Source organism: Cardiocondyla obscurior, linkage group LG06 (genome assembly GCF_019399895.1).
Source record: "Cardiocondyla obscurior isolate alpha-2009 linkage group LG06, Cobs3.1, whole genome shotgun sequence".
NCBI lineage: Eukaryota > Metazoa > Arthropoda > Insecta > Hymenoptera > Formicidae > Cardiocondyla > Cardiocondyla obscurior.
The window spans coordinates 6756969-6772518 of record NC_091869.1 but is presented as its reverse complement, the minus strand read 5'-3'; the positions used below and the strand labels follow the sequence as shown (position 1 = coordinate 6772518).

Here is a 15550-nt window from a genome sequence, read left to right as displayed (position 1 = left end):
GTAAGTTTTTACATTACTATTTTTGCAGCACGCGAGCTATTTTTTCCTCTCTCACTTGTTCTCTCTCTCTTTCTCTTTCTCTCATATTTTTGCAACAAAATGAAGAATGATTTATTGCGCAATATTATTCGGCGTGTGCTAGAATGGTCCTAGCCATTTTTTCATCGCTCTTGCGAAAGTTTGGTGCACGTGCAATTTCATTGCTTAATATCTGAACAATCTACATTTTTTATGACGAAAAAATGTATTTCGAAGCAATTTTACTTCCGAGGAAATGTTAATTAGGCATAAAGAATTTTATTTGAAAAGTAGAAAATGATAAGTATTTTTAAGTCTTTATTTTATTAAAAAAAAAACCCAATAAGTTTTTTATCTTTTATGCCTTATCATTTTCATGGGCTCAATTCTAACAGTAAAAACGTTGCTCGAAAATACTTGGGAGACTCTCGTCGCCACGTATAGTCCCTCGGCAGTGTACGGTATAAATAATTTAATGACTCGGGAAATTGATATGATTGTACTTCCTAAGAATAATGTTCTTTTCCGAACGGCCAAGACGCGCACGGAAATTTAAGAACATAGCATCACGACAATGATATCAGAGCTTTCATCCCGAGCAAAAATCGCGTCGAAAGTGATTTCTTATAATAATGGCACTTACTGCGATCAAACTTTCTTCTTTCCCCTTCGTAGAAAATAGTTGTGGACGGGTACGCTTTTATCTATACATGGGTCGCGATTACAAGCAATCTCGATCACTTTCCATCTATGCAATATGAAATTATCATCGAGATACACTCCTTTCCAGTAGCATTAGAAAATAGCTAGGATTTATCTTGCTTTTAAGTTTCAAATAATTTCTTTTTATTTTAATTATAAGCAGTAATCTTTAAATAATAATAAATATTAAATTATATATATATGCTGAAAGAGGGAGATAAAATCAAGAGTTTAGCTTTTTAGTTGAAGGATTGCCGATCAATCTTCGCAAATCCACTTCGCTACTAAATTCCAATTTGCATTGGAGCCTCAAGAGCCGGTCAAACGGCTGGATCCGGCGCTTTCGGAAAGACGAGCGGCGCTTCGAGTGCGGGAAACAAAAGCCCGACGTTTCAATTAGGCCCTTTATTAGTTAGCGATAATAGGGCCAGCAGCGGTCGGACCGACACCGGCTGGACCAGACCGGCTGGTTGGTGCTTAACCGGAGGTTACGGTGGCTTGTTTGCGCGGATCCGGCTCTCACGATATTAAGGGCTGACTAGGCAGTCTCTCTATCTCCTTGATGTTTAGAATCACCCTTGCCGACGGTCTCGTGGCCCTTTCACGAATCCGGGCTGGGCGAGAGGCCGGAATTCTCGCGCCTTGCTGGGCCGATTGATTTTCTTGCGCGTTGTACAAGTTCACGAGGATAAGCGGCGAAGTCGAGAGACGCGGATCTCCGACGGGTGAAGCGGCGAGGCGCGCAAGAGAACCGGGGGCGAAGCGGTCGAGCCGGGAGGAGGAATTTGTCGCTGAGGAGGGCAGGTCGCAGCAGTCGCCTGCGGCGAGCCGCAACGATCCTCTCGTCCCGTCTGTCGCACTTTACCGCACGGTACCGGAGAGTGAAAGAGAGACGAGAGAAGACGAGAGAGAAAGAGAGAAAGAGAGAGAGAGAGAGACCAACCTGCTACTGCTATTGCTACGGGACCGTTCGAAACTAACTTAGGGCCGCCGAAACTACACTCGCTTCCCGCGCCGCAAAACGAGCGGCACGGCTAACAAGGCGGGTGCACGAAATACATTGGATATTGATTCGCGAGGAAGAGACGACGGGGCCAGGAGCGCGCGAATATTTCTTGGACATTCAGCGCGTGATAAACGACGAGCAGCTCTCACGCAGCTGGGGAGTTACGGCTCTTAATGTTATCCCGCGGCTAGAAATTAGGACAATGCGTGTCGCGCGTTCGTATACGCGATCGCGCTCGCGTAACACGTTCGTTGTTCCAGCGCGAAACGCCGGCAATACAATGTCGATTAATCTCCAGAGCGGCGGAGCATCCTCCGATCTACCGAAGCGGTGACTTAATTTCTTTTTGTAGATACTTTGCGTTTGTACCGGCTTCGGTAATCTATTAACGCACACGTCGCGATAATAATCGACGTTATCCATATTATCGCGCACGGTTGTCCACGTGGTTTGGCAAATTGCATTTATGTCACGTCGTCTCGATCCATATAGTCCGCAAAATCGGTTTTAGTGTAAACGAGGAAAGCCGGGCTAAGGGTCTCCGGCTGGGTGGGAAGGTGCGGCGGGAGAATGGCTGCGACATCTTGTATTGTCAGATCCCAACGCGACAAATTCATAATTGCGTTAATGCGGGTACGGCGAGGGTTCTTGCCGCAACCACCGCAAGGCGCGCCATGGCGTCTTGCGGCTGTAAGAGAAGACGATATAGAACACCGAAGGGGGCGAGGCGGGTCGGGGTGGCGGGCGGCGGTGGAGAGCGGTCCCTTCTGGTACGGGCTCGTTAATCTTCGGAGGATTACGCCAAGGAAGTATCGCCATTGTGCCGGGTGCTTCTCTCCGAGTCGATAATTATTAATTAAATTGGTTGAACGGGCCACTCCGCGATTTATCGATTTATTGAGCGCAATTTTATGCTGGCTATTTGGAAAACCAGTAATACATTTTTTTTTTAATAATTTTTTTTATATATCCAACTTATTTAATTTTTACCATCAAAATTAATGAATTTGTTTAAAAATCACACATTTACCAGATATTAATTACTACGTTCATATCGGATTTTTATTTCAATCAAATACGTTCAATAAAACGTAGATATTTTAACGATATTGCGATCAGAGAGAGGAGCCAGTGTTCGTTCTTCGTATCTAATTAATCGGGATTAAAGCAATAGTCGCCCCGGTCGTTTCAAGCGTCGAAAGAGCGCCCGGTCAATACGAAAAATAAAAGACCGGCCGTGAAAAAAAGCACAAGCTCCGCAGGTGCTTCATTTCAGTTGGCCGTGGACAATTGAATCATCGTCAAATCGTAGCGGGAGGGTCATCAAATCTGCACGAGCGGGCACGCCGAGAGAGATATATATAAAGGGTTGCCGCGCCCGGCCGGCCGGCCGGCCGGGAGTAAAAAGGACGGAATTGCAGAAAAGCGGGAGGGAATGGCGACGAACGAACGGGCCGAAATAAAACAGTGATATCGAGGCATTTCACGCACGAGCGAGAGCGTTTAGCAGATTCAACGTGCGTGCCGGCACTCCGCCGTTTTCCTGCCGCGTTGGAACGTCCCTCTCTCGTTTCCCTCCCATCTCGATGGCACTCTCATTCTCCCCGTTCCTCTCTCCCTCGCTCCTTTTAGCGCGCTCTTTACCCTTTTCTCTCTTGCTCTATCACCCTCGCCGTGGGCCTCGCTGAAAAATACTGCTCTCGCTGACACCTGTAGCTTCGACATTCTACATATGTGCGCACGTAGCACGTCGGCTCGCCGCTCGACGAGTGGAAGAAACGAAGGCCGACGAAATTGATAGTAGACGTCAAAAATTGTCATAAAAATCTGTCGGGCTACTGCCCCGAATGCAGCTTATTTCAGATTAAATTATCGCGAGTGGCACTGCGTTGGGAAATAATCCCGTTACATTGCGATAGATTACAAGAAGTTAATTTTTTAAAGTAATTCGATTAGCCTAGTTTTATTAAAGAACGTCGCTTCGCAATAACGGGCCAGAGTCACGATTTATCGAAATGTTTATGAAAATTCGCTGGTAAGGATTAAAATTACAGATAAGAGTTTTTATGAATAAATGAGTGTCGAAAAGGATGCTTTAAACGGTAGAGTTTTGAAAGCTTGAGTAATTTAAAATTAATTTTAAAGATCTAACAGATAAAAATAAATAGCTGTCGTTTTTGCCATTTTTAAGGATCGATTTTAATCGCTAAATTAAAATTAATCGTCAATAAAAATATATTTTTGATATATATAAATTTTTTTTTAATTGTATAAGTTCGCAGATAAAAAAATCAGCGAATGTCGTGTCGCCTACACGGGATTCGTTCCGTTGACTGCTGATAAGGAAACGAAGGCGAATACGTGGCGAACAATTAATCGATACGGTGTGTTGCGGAATCGCGAATCTACCACGCTTCGAAAACGACAAAAGCGTGCGAATAGAGGGGTTGCCACGTCGCGGGTGACCGACAACGGGCGCGCACACGAGCAACCCCTGGCGCGGGCGTGAAATCAGGCGCCGGCCAGGACGTCCGCTCGACTCGCCTGCTGGCGGACAATAAGAATCGATATCTTAATTAACGAACGCCGGTGGGTCCGATGAGCGAACTTCTCGTCGGGCAGAAAGGGGAAGCGGAGAGATGTGGCGAGAAGGGGAAGCGGGGGAACGAACGTAGGGAGATCCGGACCCGCGTTTTCGATGGGATAGCAAGGACGGCGGACGCCTGACCGGAAGCGAGAGTCTGCGGAGCCCTGCGGACCTCGTTCTACCGGAAGCGCCATTCACGCGGCCCTCTCGCTCTCGTCCGCCTCTTCGCCTATGCGGTCGTTCGTCGTGGTCGTCGTCGTCGCCGCCGTAGTCGCCGACGCTGATACGTTTTTGAATAAACAATACAACTTCCCCCACGGCCGCAACCCTCGAAAAAGTTTGGTGGGTGATGCCGTTTAAAAAAATATCCGCGACTCGATGACGGCAAATTTTTTTTTTTTTTTTTTTTTTTTTTCGCACGATACTGTTCACGCTAGGGACGGTTTCGCTGATTAGTAGAAAAAGATTAATGCTGAATGTCTCATTTTATCTTTAAACAAAATTTAATATTTAGAATAAATATAGATTAGTAATATCGAGCTTAATAATGGCAAGGAGATTAAGTAAATCCTTATATATTTTTTTGTCAATCTGAATAAATGATATTTTGACGTAAACCGCGATTGCTAGCGGATATACGCATTTCCTTCCGATATAAGGAGCGTCCCTCGTTTATGACGAACCGTTTCTGGCGGCGCCATATTCCCGGAGATTGAGATATCTCTAAGAACGTCCGGCTCGATTAATATCGCCGCGGAGGAAACGAAAGAGGTTGGGTAAATTAACGAATTGAAGGGCGCCCTTTCCAAGACGCTTTTACCGCGACTGGCTAATCCGATAAAGTGACAGCTTCGCACGAACCTCTTTTCTCACGCTGACATTCCGCCCGATAGGATATGACACTAAGTATTTTATATTGACTAATAAACCGCTATTTTCTACGTCCCTCCACTAACTAAGTCTCGGCACCTTATATTTTCTTATCGCGGCGACGCTGCTCTCTAAATCTTTGTTGACGAACCTCGTGCGTGCAATTACTGTATTTCCATGCGATTTCATCTAAAAGGATCGAATTCTTGAAGCCGTTCGTGCGTAATTCAAATAAGGGATTCACGTAAATTTCCCTCCACCTTCATCGCGCGATCGTCGTTCACACTCTCGGCGTTTCCGCTCCGCTCGCCCGGGAATATTCTAACGCAGGGCACAGCTGGAGAAACCTCGTCAAGGCCGCATTGGTGGACGCCTCAATCAGGACTAGCTTTGGAACCCAATTTCACGAGAGAGAGACTATTTGCGCGTGCTTTGGCCGGCAGTAGGTTTGACCTCTCGTTAATCACCAAAGGACCCGAAACACGAAGGCGAGTCGGACAAGCTGTGTAGTTGACCGCAATGGCTGACCGTTGGCCTCGTGGACAAACCCTTAAGGTTACCGAGGTACAGGGAGCCACTCTGATAGCGCATTTTGAGAAAATTGGAGAGTAAGAGTTTATTTGTTTGCCGCGTAAGTTACATCGCAACTGTTAATCGTCGTTTAGGCGGTGATTCTAAAGAAAGATTAAATACTTTTTATATCGGAGATCTCCAAAACTGCTGGAGTCTCACCGCGTTAATCGAACTCGCTGGATAGGGCAATATTTGAATTGTAAGCGATACGTTTGCCACTGTAAGCGATACGTGCAATGATTTCACGCAGGTTGAGGCACCGCCTCGAGCAGTCCTTGTTGGCTTGTACACGATGCCTAATCGCTGTATTAGCTGGCTTTGTGGTTAAGCTATGCTATTGCCGAATTAGGGGTGATTCGCTTCGAAACACACCCTCCCGCGTTTGTGCCGTCTAGGTGAGCATAACGCGCGCATTTGTATTATATTTGCAACGTCAATTTTACCGAGTTGTCACTAAATAATAAATGCTTTCTTATAATTTATGGCCAGTGCTAAGCTAATTACCAGCCGAGGAATATATCTAATCTGCCCGATCTAATCACGAGCTACAATTAGAATAGCTAGATGAATTTCCACTCGAGTAATTATTATTATAAATGTACGAGTAGACGTTAATTTAAGCACAAGTTCGGGGCTGAATAATATAGACAGCTTTTATTAGCGCCCTACACAGAAATAGTCGAATCACGCGAGCTATTTTGATGAAACTTGACGATGTATGGTTTTAGACAGATTTACATGGTTTACTATATGTCGGACCGCCATAGTCTCTTGGCGCATATCGTTTGTTGGTTTTGCGGTGTACCATAACGCTGCCTTCCTCGTAACCTCTTTCCCTTCTCTTGGGAAAAGCGGGCTTTCGGTAACATCGTTCAGCAAAGGGCTCCTTCCGCCACGCTGCGCCGCCTTCGTATTAGACGCGAATAAAATCTGATCACGAGATTTACAAGATTCCTGAGTTCGCCGTAAGAAAAAGAGAAACGGTCCTACGCGACTTTAAAATGTTTACAGACCATCAGCGTTCGAAGAGTATTTCTTTAATTTATAAATTTGCATATTATATCTTTTAGCAAAATTTTGTTGATATAACTTCACTCATTATCGGGAATCTGTTTCCAAAATATTAATTAATATCGTGAGAGAAAAATGGAAGTTGAATTAGAATTATTCTACGTAAACGAAATTGAATTACAAATGAATTCGAAGTGGCTGTGGTAACTGTTCGTTCCGAGTGTCGTCATATTTCTTTATTTTAATTCGAGCCGCTTTTTACCGCTCTTTGATTTCGATGTTCGCACCGACGCCTTGGAATCACTGCTTGATTACGTTGGATAAAAAGCCCAACGGTCCCCTTCGGTGCAGCTTTTGACCTCTGCGTGAGCTCGACCGCAGGATCCGCGCAGGAGAACGAGGCGGATAAGGACAGGGGTAAAGGTGCAAGAGAGAACAAGCGGAAGCACACCGCGGGGGATAAACAGAGGTGACGTAATTACCGAGATTAATGCGGCCTTGAGCTTTTGGTGGCAACCGAAGCTCCCGGTGCTTGCTTTTATCTCGCGAGCTATCATCCGGTCTCGCTTCTCCAACCTCCCGCTCGCCCGCTTCCCCCTTCGTCTCCGGAAAGTAATTTGAGGACGAGAGGGAACGGTTTTAAATTTTACTTATCCGTGGGACTTAGATTTACTTGCGTCGCTGACGCCGCGGGCGGCCGATTCCATTTTTGCGGATGATGCCTGTCACAGCGCGAATTTAGCCTTCGTACGAACGCGCAGGGTAAATTTTTAGAAATGTCTCTGCTAAATCAAATGTGATGTAAAAAAACGATAGAAATATCATTGCGCGCTTATTCGCGGTTTAAAATGTAGATTAAAGAAAAAAGAAAGAAGAAAAATAGACATTGTATACGATAAGGATAAGACTGCCTTAAATTAAATTCGCTTGGTTGAACTAATATTTGCGATATGTGACAAATGCACCGAAGCAGCAATACAGATTACTAAAAATTGGCGAGCTTTATAAAAATCATTCTTTCTGGACAACAGAGGATGCGAAAAGGAATTTTCGTTAACACCCGGCGTGGTTTCTTGCGGCAATTCTCTCGGGGCGTCGTGAGATTTTCCGTAGTAGACGGCACCCGTAGTAGTGGCGGTCGGGTGCCGAGATTTCCCCGTCTCTCTTCGCGGGCAATCTAAGAGAAACGGGAAGAGCGAGAAAGGGAAGAGAGAAAGAGGCGAGAGCGAGGGAAGAGAAGTTCTTCCTTTCACCAAAAACACCGGGTGCGGCTGCTCTTCCTCCCGCACTTCATAGAAGAGAGCCACTATTCACGTCGCCTCACTGGCACCCCTTTCTTTCCAACCCTCACTACCCCTCGTCGCCGTAGCTCGCGTTGTCGTCGTATACCGGAGTACGCCGTTGCCTGTTCGAGACAATGATATCGCAGGAAAAGAGGAGAGCGTCTCGGCCCGCTTTACAACTCCCGACGGGGCCGACGTTACCAGGGCGAAATTAATATCATAAATAATATCGTAAAAAAAATACAGCCCGCAGCGCCCGCCGCCGTCACGCCGGCGTTACCGCGAAACGTTTCTCTCGCGTCTTGATAAAGGAACCAAGAGGAGCGGCCGCGAGAAAGAGGCAGACGGCGAAAAGAAGGGTGAAAGAGAGAAAGAAAAAGGGGATTCGCGAGAAAGCGCCTCCGTCTTAGGGGAAAGTCGAAGTGCCAGTAAGATCTCGGATTAAGCCGAGCAACGTACCGAGCGCTTTCGCAGAGCACATAATCTTGAAATGCGACAGCTTTATTTTGAGAGAATTTGAATTCATTTTTATGCTACTTTTAGTTGCGGATACAACGTGTCTCGAAAAGAAAACATCTTTTGCTACTGCGTTCTCGTTGCATTAAAAACAATTGATCCCCTAAACGGCAATTTTCGCGAGATATTAAATTATTCAAGAGTGAAACGAGTTGTTCGCTCATTTCACCGTGCTACAAATATTTTTTTTATATATATCTATAGAAAGAAAAAGATTTGTTTTTCTCGCAAGAAATACTAATTTAAACTATATTAAATTTAAGGGACGCTGCCTCATTAATCCGCGCCATTTTTCACGCAAATTACTTGATATCGTAATGCAATTACCGCTAAGAACTGGCACATCCGCTGTATCAATTTCACGCCTTATAATTCTCGATCGTGCATATTATGCATCGTTTGCCACGCATAGCATTAGGACTCGCCTTCCTTCGCCTCTCTCATCCATTTCCTCCTTCGTAACTCCTAACTAACAAAAGCTCCGTATATCCTGCCCGCGCTCGGGACGACAACTGGCTGCGATACATGGCGACGGGTATATATCGTCGGCGCGTGTTACGGTCGTAGCCACCCTTCGCCTCGCTCATGTGGCTTGATGTTTCTCGCCGAACAGCAATATAATCACCCTGATGGCACAAAGCGGCCACCCCTACGGCGGCAGCCTCGCCGCGCCTTCCGCGCCATCAAACGCTGATGATACAGACGATACGACGTATGTATACGCGACGACGCTAATTCGCGTCATTGTCACCATTTCTTGCGTGAGACTCGGCGAAGCCACAGGTAGCTGAGACTCACCCCTAGCACGTTCCGCATTGCTGTCGACGTCGTTTGTCGAAGACAAGTATGAAATATTGTCTGGATGCACTAACAATCGAGTTTCAAATCGACGATACTTGGGCTACTGTTCCGCGAAGAGAAAAGACCGATGCGAGATAGTAGAATTAACGTACGCGCGTATCACACGAATGGTCGATAATTATTTTGTAACGTCTCCCAAATTGTAATCGCTAGGCAATAAATTTTGTTTAAATTTTATTTTAACTCGTCTCCGATTAATCGTACGGTAATCATTTTTGATCTCCTGGCGTATTTTTGTGTTTAAAGCGAGATTACGCGCTGGGTGGGATTGGTTGTAAGCACGGTTCTTTCTTTTTTTTTTTTTTAATAATTTAATATTATTAAGAAACGTTTGATTTAGGAAACTCGTTCGTCGTCAAGCGAGAGTTAATAGTGACGTCTTTCGAAGGAGTAGCCGCTCATTAAGATTCTGGTTGTTTGCCAGGATGTCGGACTTCGAAGATCTCTTCCGTGGGTAATTGCATCCTCAAAGGGTTAGTCATTGAAGTGTAGCCCGCGGCGAACCTAAGAACCTTAAATCTCTCGAGAACATCGCGCCTTTTCGTCTTCTCGAGGTAGAGACGTCTTTTCCTCGAAAAGTAGGGTTGCCGTCTAATGGAATTAAAACTAAGCCTATAGATAGCGAAAGTGTCGGTCGTTTATCACGATAAATATCTCGTTAGGTATTCTTGTACCTGTTGACAGACGCGCATTTTGTCGTCAAACACTTAACATAATTTTCTTTAAAATCGCATTTCAAATTGAATTTGTTTGTCCGAATGATTTATGTAATATCTCGGTTCGAAGGAATAAAACGTTATTCACTTGCCATTAAATTCATGTTGCTTTTTACTTCTCGCGGAATTAGCTTTTTTTTCTCTTTTTTATTTTTTTTTAGAATTCTCTCGGGCTATTCGGCGCAATATATGAGCGATCGTTGCATCTGGGAATAAATGGGTTAGAAACTATCGGCGTATGTTTCCAAGTCATCTAACACGGTGCCAGATTAAATTGGCCTTGGCCACGAAAACTATTCGATATAGTTGCTAATATTTTTTTTCCCCTTTCTTTTTTATCCTGTTTTAAAAAGTTGATACGACGCGTGAATTAGTTATTAATTGTTGACTTCTTTTCTGCGACGTTGATTACTTTTCTCGCTTGGCTTGCTTTGTGCTAAGCAAGAGTAAACGTCTGATTTTTTAAGAAATATAAATTTATGCGAAACGAAAATATATTCGAATTAATATATATTATTTTTGGGACTTGCTCGAACAAGAGTTTCATAACGACGGCGATTTGAGAGCTCGAAATTGACGGTTGTTCTCGGAATTGCGAGAAAACGTCTTATATTTTAGTTTTGGGAGAAAACGCTTTATATTTTAGTTTTGGGAGAATACGCCTCAAGCTCGCCGAGCACATAAAAGAACGTAAATTGATCAACTCGGGCGTCGAGCTTGGCACGAGAAGGACAGCAATCGATTGACGATTGAACCTATTGGCTGTCTCACTCTTTTTATGCGGTTGTCTCTTTTCCTCCAAGGGTCAAAATCTCTAACGGCCATGTTAGTTTCATTACGGAGACCCGAGCGCGATAACGTGTCGCTAATCGCTCCGTAATTAAGCGTATTTTTTATCGCGAATAGGAAGATTTCGCTAACAAATAAGTGTCGACGTCGTCGACTCGGAAACGGGCAATCGTTTTCTGTACTCCTCTGTTACTCCACTCATCGTTTTCTGCTTCTTTTCGTGCATTAAAAGTGCTTCGGGAAGAAAGGGTTATATCGCCGGCGGAGCGCACAGAGCGTTCGACGTGAATTGCGCGGCGCAACCTGCATTACCGGCCTGAATTACCAACCCGCATTATCGACTTGCATTATCGACCCGCTTTACTCGTCATCTCCTCATCAACATTCACCGCGTTCTGGCGATCGTCATTGTCAGAGCGCGAGGTCTGCACATCGTTCGTCTTCCTCGTCGCGGCTGAGGCTCTCATCCCATTTCGTGCAAGAGATTTTTGAGGAACTCAAGGAAGATCAAGTGCGCGGGGGACATTTCGTATCGCGTACCGTCTAATTCACCTCGACGCAAGTTTTCCGCATCGCTTATTCCGCCGACAAGAATCGACCGAGGAATCAAAATTAACGCTTTACATCGCGGCAAGTATGTTGGGACAAGATCGAGGACGACGTGGAAGACCCGGGGAAGTAATCAAAGCTACGAATATCGCGAGTGCAAATTTATCTAACAAATAATATCGTTCGTCGCGCGTCTTAATTTAAATTGTAAAAAAATCGCCGCGATAATCCACCGTCATTGTTTCAGTCGTTCGCCTTTCGAGTGATAATGTTAGTGATAGCGAGAGTGATAATGATCGTGATTGTGATTGTGATTATATAAAAAAAAAGCAGAGCAGTGTAAATAGTGTGGAGCGATTTGAAGTGTTACAAGACGTCAGGATAATCCCGAATACTGCCCACGGAAAGAAGGAAGGAAGGAAGGAAGGAAGGAAGGACGAACGAAAGAACAGGGAATAACCTACTTTAACCTAACCGAAAGCTACAAATGTAAGTGAATCGACAACACGTCGATGGCCCTAGATCACTCAATTAATATAATTAATGTCCGAGTTGAATAACGCGCGAGGCACGCGCGCTCTGCAATTTCTAGGACGTATACAAATTTGTAACATTATTTATAAATTTTATAAAGCGTCGAAAAAAAAAGATAATATAGAAATAATATTTAAAAGGTTAAAAAATAATTTAAATGCTTTTCTTAATGTAGGGAATACTTTGTAATTTCTGCACCGGGATAGATTAAATAATTCGTGCGCACTGTATAAGATCTTTATTTTCGAGAAAGAGCCCCGATCTGCACGGGGCCGGTCTTTTTATACCGCCGCGCTGTCTCTCTTACTTTTTATTCGCGGCCAAGTGTTACATTTCGAGATGTATTTCAAATAGCAACGTTTGCTCGCGAAGTCACCCGTCCGCGAGTCTCGTTGTTTTTCGCCGGTAACAATAATACGAGAGGTTTAGCGGTGCCTCGGTTAAAATAATAATAAGTCTCTTACACTAGCACTCGAAAGAGAATATATCGTTCTCCTTAGAAAATGCCTACATTAATATTTCTAAAAGGGTATTTTGGAGGATTATTATTCGAGGGATTAATATTTCGAAAAGGGGATTTTAATCTGGCGGTGCTTATTGGAAATATTCATCGTACCTCTTGGGTGGCGTAATAATTTTCACCTTAAAGGTAGCGGCATTCAAAAGATATTGAGAGTACGACGTTTTATTTTTAACCATCCGACTTCGGGTGTCTTGCTGTGAACTTAGTGGCATCGTAAACCGCGAGTACATAAACGAACTCAGTCAATAACCAGCGGCGTGGAATCTCCCACGAGCAGGACTTTACTAGAATTCGCATTTTCATGGTGGATGGAGTTACGGTTTATTAAAGGGAAAAAAGGCTTTGACGTTTGTTCTCCGAGAATAGCTGTTTTTCGTACGAGGTGCCGGTTTAAATAGCGCGTTTGTTACGCGAATAGGGTAATTTTGCTGAATTAAAACCGAAGCAAAAGTGAGAATAAATATTTTAAAGAAATTAAATTAGAATTAAAAATATAATAATTGCGTAGACAGAACGGTACAATTTTTGGGTTGGCTTCTATTAACTTGATAAAAATTAGAGACGTATTACTGATTAATTATAAAATCAAAATTAAAGAAGAAAAAAAATTTATCTCGAAATCAACTTATTTATAACACGAGTAAATTAAAATAATTTTCGAAAATAATTTTCTTCAATTCTTCGTCTAATGGAAACGCCGTTCGAAAGGAAATCTGCGTTAGAACCGCCGTGGGACACGATTAATTATGCCGGTGAAGTTGACCCTTGTCTTCGCATATCCCACATTTTATTGCCTTCTACGGGCTGTCGCACGCGGTCGCGCTTAGGAGACCCGACAGTTTCGGTACTACCGAAACGGTAATACGCGAATGCCGGGAATTCAGAAAGGTACTCCGGGCCTCCCTCGGCTCGGATCTTGGTGGCGAATTTGTCCGCCATAGAATTCGCGAGCTATTCGTGGAGCGCGAATTTTCCTCGATAGGTCGCCAGGTTGGCTGGTACATCCGGCTAGGATAGCGAGAGATAACTGGGCCGGCACCGAGAGACCGGGATGAATAATGAAGTGAGTCGCGCTTCGCCCGGAAGGCCAGAGATTCACCCGGGCCCGGTCTAGACCCCCCCGAGATTAGCCCTGAATTATGGCGTTAAGATCACATCTAATTGTATCAGTTCGGGCCACCCAAACCGGCCTCTATCTACCTATCCATCTGTACCGGCCCGCGCGCTACTATAACCTGCTTACTCGGCCCTCCTTCCGCGTCTCTTCCGCGCCATTGACCGGGACCTTAAATGCCGGCCGACCATCGATTTGCTTAATCTTGCGCTTTGCGAGGACTTTACTAACTCGCGGTTCCCTCCTCTTCCGTTCGGCGACTTCGCTCGACGCGGTTTACCGGGATTCGTACCCTCGCCTCGGCTACTTATCAGGAAGATTCTCTTCCTCCTTCCTCCCCCCTTTCTTCCCCACATCTCTCTCAATCTTTCAGTGTTTGTGTTATTAATTGAATTTTAATGCTCGCTTCGGTATATAGGTTTCGAGTCGCACATAAGAGATGAAGATCACCGAGCTACTTTAAGCGAGCGACTCGGTGAGCAAATTGTAACAAGTGATTGACAATTATTTATTAAAAAAATATTTAGAGCCTTCTTTGGCGATTTATCGACAAGATAAGAAAGTCTTTAGACACTTCTGAGTTTGTTTAAAAAAAAAAATTTAGAACTCTTTATCGGAAATGTTTGAAAATATCTGGAATTATAATTATTTGTTCTTTTTATTTTTTTTTATTTTTTTTAAACAATGTTACGAGTTTTCTATCGTTAGCATCTCCTTTATTCGATGAATATGGCAAGTTTAATCACTTCTAGGAAGCCGACTTTGTGTCAGTATGCGATGCTTTCGAGTCACCTGATAAGAGCTTTTGGGCCAGAGATATTAGTAAGTTTGCGTTGGGAAGGAGGTGAGAACTAGAGGAGGACTAGCGCGAGTAGCGGAGAAGCATTAGAGGTCGGGGATGATCACTGAGTACGCGGCACTAATCAAGACGCATGATTATAGGCCCCAGAGAACCCTTGAGCACTAGACTACCGTCATTTCTAGCCAAAGAGGAGCGTTCGCAGTGCGTTTTCCGCACGCTGTCGTTCTCGCCGAGCTACAGATTACAAGCCGCCGCTTTTTGGCATATCGTAGCCTCCCCCCCTCCGCCTTCTAATCATCTAATACGCTTGAATGGCGTGACGTTTTGAATTTTAGCCGTGCGTGAAGTGAGCGCGAGGTACGTACATTACTCTCGGTAAAGTTAAACGATTCAAATAGAAGATAATTACGTCAAATCGAGCCTAAATTACAGTGGTTATTGTCGAATAACGTATTTATTATTTAACGCTTTTGACAAATCGCTCCGCGAGCGATAAACGTTAATGATAGAGCACTAATAAACAATGGATACATTATACCGCGCGTAATCCCGTTAATGGATCGTTATTCGTCACTCGATCAATCGTTAAACACCGATGGCGTAATTGCAACCATTGGTAGCAAACTGTCGTACTACGTTTCACGATTATTGTATCGTTGTCGAATAGTTCTCCTAATCGATCGCGCCGTCCTCCTTTTAGTGCCATTTAACTATTTCCAAGAGTGACAATTTGCCGAACACTGTTTTGCGTATAATGAATGCCTTTCCCGCGCCCGAATGCTACGTGGGAGCAATTTCGAACGTACATGCTCATATGTATAATTAAAATTAAAGTATAATAAAAAAAAAATAAAATAAAATAAAATAAAATTTGTAAAATATATTAGTGGTGTACATTTTAGAGAGTTATATTTTTTTTTATTAAATAGTACAAGTTAGCAACGTGCCGAAAGTGTATGAAATTAACAACACGGAGATAAGGCATTTCGTATTCCGCAAAACGGCGCTAAAATTTTATTTTGTTAATAACGTTATGATTCGCATTACTATTATCTGAACGATCGGCGCCACTTTGGTTAGCTCATTAGATCAGAGA

General features: G+C 44.0%; 1 protein-coding gene across 8 annotated transcripts in view; it reads left to right on the top strand.

Annotated features, from left to right (window-relative positions):
* Positions 1-15550, top strand: part of LOC139103435 (myelin transcription factor 1) — a 246360-nt gene that overhangs the window by 140341 nt on the left and 90469 nt on the right. The window contains exon 1 of one of the 8 annotated variants that reach the window (XM_070658087.1): positions 7-11970. The exons of the other annotated variants lie outside the window; for them this stretch is intronic. The gene's annotated coding sequence lies outside the window, so the exon portion shown is untranslated. Of the gene's footprint in view, positions 1-6; positions 11971-15550 lie in introns of those variants that run through there. 8 annotated transcript variants of the gene reach the window in all.